The 5659-nt window shown below is 39.8% G+C and overlaps 1 long non-coding RNA gene across 1 annotated transcript; it reads right to left on the bottom strand.

The window, feature by feature from the left end:
* Positions 1–2439: 2439 nt before the first annotated feature.
* LOC136539153 (uncharacterized) lies at positions 2440–5257 on the bottom strand. The gene is made up of 3 exons (XR_010779553.1): positions 5141–5257; positions 4903–5020; positions 2440–2670 (listed from the first exon to the last, which is right to left on the bottom strand). It is a non-coding gene; the product is annotated as an uncharacterized lncRNA (long non-coding RNA).
* Between the last annotated feature and the right edge of the window lie 402 nt (positions 5258–5659).

Genomic DNA, 5659 nt, shown 5'->3' with positions numbered 1-5659 from the left:
ATAGCCCAATGCTTCTTTTCTGTAACAAAATTTTGGAGAGATAGCAACAAGAACTTGGAGCAATTATTTGGTGGATATCCATATTTTTTGTGTTTATTTTCAGTGTAGGAGTAAAACATTTTTAGTGGATCTAGATGGAATGACATGTTTTTGCGCCTACCCCCAGTGTAGGAGTAGTGCATATGTGGGTGGTGTGTACGTGATCTTGATTTTAAGAGCATGACAAACCTCTCATAAGGGTCAACAAAGCTTGACTAAACTCAATGCAAAACAAGCAGCATATATGTGAAGTTTTTCTAGTCTAAATATCATATAAGGCTCTAGGTAGGAATTCAAGCTTTAGTCATACAGGAGATCATCATGTAACATTTTTATGTTTTTCAAAAGATAAATCTTCAGAACTTTAGTATCACTTGGAATAAGATAAACAAGCAGCTCAGACCTTCTCATATCATATCCATCAATTACCTAGGACTTAGATCAAGCATATGCTACCCACGAGTTTCCAGGTTCAAAGTGAATTCTTATATCAAAGGAGTCTTATCAAAAACTCAAAAGAATTTCAAGGCTAAAAACTAGATACTTGAAAGGAATTACAATAGAGCAACTATTCATCATTTCCATGTCAAGAGATTACCTTCAGAGTCCTTTCATTTTAGCTCTTAAAAACATAAAGCTAGACACATATACATTTTATTTGTTTTCATTTTTCTTTTAAGATCACACATAGATATAAAAATAGTACAACAAAAGAAAAATAAATACTTATCTAGATACATGGGGGATGCCCTTCCCCTAAGCTAGAATGTTGTCGTGGTCTTCCTTAGAGCGGTTTGCAAACGGTTGTCCTTCTCGTCTATTAGGAAGTTAGGTTCCTCTAAGAGGGTGTACTCATTGTGGAATGAGATGAGGTCGACCGAGTGAACTTGCTCGTGATCATCCTGCAAAAACTTCGACAAGAACAACAAAACTCGTGGAACGGATTAGGATAAAAGGGTTAGCGGTCAGCCATCTGGAGATTAGTCGTTCTCGGAGGTTTAGAAACATTTTTAAAGTGACATAATTCTAGCAAGGATGTCTATCTCATATTTTTTTTGAATTTTCTGATATAATTGAATGCATGATATTTTTAATTTTTATGCCACCACGATAAATATTCTTGGGGGTTTTTACACACCATAGAATTATTTAGGAAAGAAGATGATATAATTGTGGGGAAGTTGGTCATCTTGTAGCCGATTTCCCCAACAAGAACAAGTCTCCCAAGAAAGAGAAGGGCAAGTCCAACTATGACAAAGAAGACAAGAGCATGAGCTTCAAGAAGAAGAAGAGCCATGCATATTGTGTTGAGTGGGATTTCGATGCTTCCTCAAGTGAATATGATGATGAGAAGACACCTTCCAAATCACTTGCGGGCATCACCATCAACAAGAAGCCTTCTCTATTTGACACCATCGCACAGATTCACCGCAATTGCCTGGCGTCTATTCAACCTGTGCTTGCTAGGTGCCTCTCGACCCTCCATATGAAATTAGTGTTCACGTTAGCTACTAATTAGGGCATCCAGAGTGTGGAAATTTGATCGGCTTTAAAAACAATGTCACATTTTTTAGGCCACCCTTAAATGTTACAGGATTGGCTTTAGGCGCAAAAAGCTTGTGCTAAGTCTCAAGCTTGAGACCCAACATTACCAAGCAAATAACAAAAAACTGAGGAGCCACTGTCATCTACATGCCCCGCGAGGCCGAGAAAGTGAGAGGGAACATGGAACAAGAAGCACATGATTGACGGCGACAAGAACCACACCCCTTCCCGATGCCCTTAACCTTTAGAGAACAGGCTGGGTTGTAGCATTCAGTACAGTAATCGGCTAATTTCGAAACTTTGCAATATGCAATTGAGAACACATACTGTTTCGTACAGTCAGTGTCAACTCTCCTTTTCGTGCCCTAGGTTCAGAAAACGTGGAGCTCATAGCCACGTTGTTTAGATTTTTTGCAAGATGTTTACAGTTTGATAATGCTTTTAATTAACGTAACGTTTTGTAGGCATCACCTACAGCAGCCTTCAACCAAGTTGTTCCTCTTGTTTCAACAAGACAGCAGAGCATGGATGCAGAATTCGGTTTGGTTGTTTGCGCATGATTTGTGTCTGCTTTAGTTTGTTATCGCTAGTACTTAGTAGAGGAAAAGCTCTCTTGTTAAGTATCCCTCAGACAATACAAGATGCCATTTCTGGGAAAACAAACCCATCCCTATTCACGGTTTGTTGACCTGCACCCAATGACTACGCTACAATCCGAGCCCCAGGGAATCAAAGAACAGCATGCAACCATCACACATCACATACAATTCCCAAAAATTAAAACATATACTTGGCCATGATTACCACTTTGATCACTAGAAATTACGTCCTGGCCTGATTAGCTCCTGGAGCAAATCAATGCAAGGCCCACCTTAACCAGCATTGAAGCTTTACTTACAGGCTGTCACAGTAATTAGATAAATACTCCATATATTATATATAACATTAAGTTGCAAGTAGAAACACCAAAAGCGCTTGCCACGACGTAACTGTTTTTCCATGTCAACAGCTCACAGCAACTTCCTGCACCTTAGCGACAATGTTTCCTAGCCCCATCACTCCAGCCTCCTGTGCATCCTGCGATTTCTGCAACAAGTACACAGTTTCGAATTACATATATAGAAAAAGTCGGCAGGGCTTCTTTATGTGTTTCTCTAGAAAAAGAAAACAATTCGATTTCTACTAGGCTGCATTGACACAGTGTCAGCACAGTTCACTCAAAGTTACTACCGACAGTCACCGAGTTCATCCTAATATAAAGCAAACCAATGGTTGTGATGCAATGCCAGAGAGTATTTGCTTGTAAGTTACGACACTAATAAACTTCAAAGTGTGAAAATGAACTGTGGGCCCCTAAACTTTTCCCATATTCTCATATGGGTCCATAATTCTCAAGTTGGTTATCTAGGTCCTTCAATTTTTCAAGTGGTTCATTCAAAGTGGGAACTTAGGTACATGATTGGAGCTAGAGTGAACTTAGAATGAACTACTTGAAAAGTTGAATGAACCTAGATGAGCATATGGGAAAAGTTGAAGGACTCACCGTACATTCGACTCAAATTCAAATATTACTATGATGGCTATACAAGAATATGCAAAACAAACATAGTCCGGCATTTCATGGGAAGTACTTCGGTGTACATATAATATACAGGATAATGATCTGATAATATGCACAACAAAAACATTTTTTGCTTTATTTCATAAAAAACACTTCAATACTAAGTCACTAGAGTTCACGAATTTATAATCAAATCATTAGCATTCATTATCAAGAATATCAGTATATTGGTTTAAGGTTAGAAGCAAACTATTAGACAGGGTCCCAACCACCTAATTCTGTATTTTAACATACTCTACTATACTCTTGCTCTAACCCTCCATTGTTGATCAACCTAGAAACCCTTGCTGTTCTCATGGACAGAGTTGTCCCAACAGGGAAAATGAAACCATAAGAAAAAAATGATTCAAATATAGATTATTCTAGAGGAAAGGAGTGTACCAACCCAGGTCCAATTGTTGAATGGTGGTTTTCCCTTTTATCACTAGATTTTATTTTTATTTTTGGCCACTGCATAGGTTTTGAGCCCATGTTTAAATTAGAGAAAACAGTGGGGCAAATGAAAGAGATTTGAAAGCTTGTGATATACCTAGAGATCTATGTTTGAATAGGAGTACTTGGAAATCAGCTATTGAAGTGCCTGAACCGTGACTTGGGGCTCTTGGTGGGTTTCAACTCTAGCCTACCCCAACTTGCTTGGGACTGAAAGGCTATGTTGTTTGTAGTGGGGCAAATGGGGAAAAAGGGGAATGACAAATAGATAAGAAATTATCCAAGAACACCAATGATAAAAAGGAAAACTTCCAAACTTCAAAATGAAAGCAAAATACAGTATCAGGTTAACCCATCCGTAGAGAAAAAAAGGCACATTGTCAGGCTAGGCTCCAAAGAATACTAGGGCAGTACAAAGCACTGCATACCCTCCCCCCCCCCCCCCCCCCCCCCCCCCACACACACACACACACACACACACACCCCTAATGGCCTCTGGCAAGGATATCCCAAAACTATCATATATACAACACTGGTTTACCCTCATGGCAGTAAAATGAGGAATGCAAAACATCAAAACAGCACAAGTAGAAATGACAACAGAATTGTTAAAGCAAGTTCATCTACTGATTTCCTTCTCAAGTAGCCATGTCTGCCACTAAAGCTCTAATACAGATTGCATTGCATACATATGGAATATGTAAAACACATCTCAACAAGTTTTAATTTCAATATAGATCGTGTGTTTAACTATCTAGAGTTGCACGCACATTTGCGATCTCGAGAAGAGCTAAGTAACACTTCTATAAAGTTCCTAGTTCTTTCCTATTGGAGTACTTAAGCAAACAACTGTTCCCTCCATCCTGAAATATAAGGTTTCGAATCATTCAAAATTTGCCTCAAATTACAAGGGATTCTAGTGAATTTAACTCCCCTAGGCACCAATTACATGCCTACCAACCATTAATGTCTGTTGTCAACCCAACCACCAAGCTCGAAATATGGTAAGCACAGTATCTCCCTACTTTTAAAGAAGTTAAATGATTCATCTACTTTACCCCATAAAATGTCTTAGAATCCTAGGATACCTTATACTTCAGGACAGAGGGAGTATAATAAGGATTATGAAGAGGATCAGCACTAAATTTTACTGTAACGGTGATGCTTGTATTACCTCCACAATTGACATCACACAAAGAGAAATAAAAGCTTACAACATAATGTAGCTCATAAGTAATGGAGAGCTCCTTGCGGGAGATTCCTACCTGAATTGAGGGTAACTCAAAACAGACATAATTCCAGTAATCAACTAACTTGTGATCTTTTGGAACCACTTCATTTGCCCTTCCAGCACAAAAGATTGCATAAGCATCAGCCGCATACCTAGAGTAAGAGGCAACATTCAAATTAATAACTCGACAGGGCAAAAAACAGCATTCTACGAATAGTCCACATACACAGAAGAGTTTAGGGGGGGTGGGGGTAGGAGGGGGGCCGACTCACTTGCCGACACCACAAAGCTCAGTGATATAGGTCCATTCTACTCCAACATAAGCCTTAGAGAATTTCTGGATTCTGTTTGTTTTCACACGCTGCAATCCAAGAGGTGCTAGATACTTTCTATCGTGGAAAAGAACCATGTTAATAATGAATTAAGACCGGGCGGAGTCTTGTGTAGGTTTGGACATAGTGACTCCGTCTGTGTCGTTTAAGGACCGATACGCTGTACGTTCTTATATCATGTTAAACGCAGCCTAACTTAGCTGGCCGGATAAGTCGTTCCGACTGTGAAGCCTAGTAGCTCGAATCAGGCCAGGGACGCGAGTAGTGGCGTGCATTCTGGAGGTAGTAAGGATGTGCGGAGAGCCATTGGCATAAGTCCAAGGCGGGTTAGAGTCCTGAACAACCTTGGCAGAGTGGTTCTCTGAGAATGTTGATCTGTTCGGACTCGCGACTCCTGAATCGTACCAAAGGTGACTCGTTTGCGACCCTGATGGGGGAAGCAGGGTTTGTGTTTAGGAA

Source organism: Miscanthus floridulus, chromosome 2 (assembly GCF_019320115.1).
Source record: "Miscanthus floridulus cultivar M001 chromosome 2, ASM1932011v1, whole genome shotgun sequence".
NCBI lineage: Eukaryota > Viridiplantae > Streptophyta > Magnoliopsida > Poales > Poaceae > Miscanthus > Miscanthus floridulus.
The sequence above is the reverse complement of the archived record's forward strand: the minus strand, read 5'-3'. Positions and strand labels throughout refer to the sequence as shown.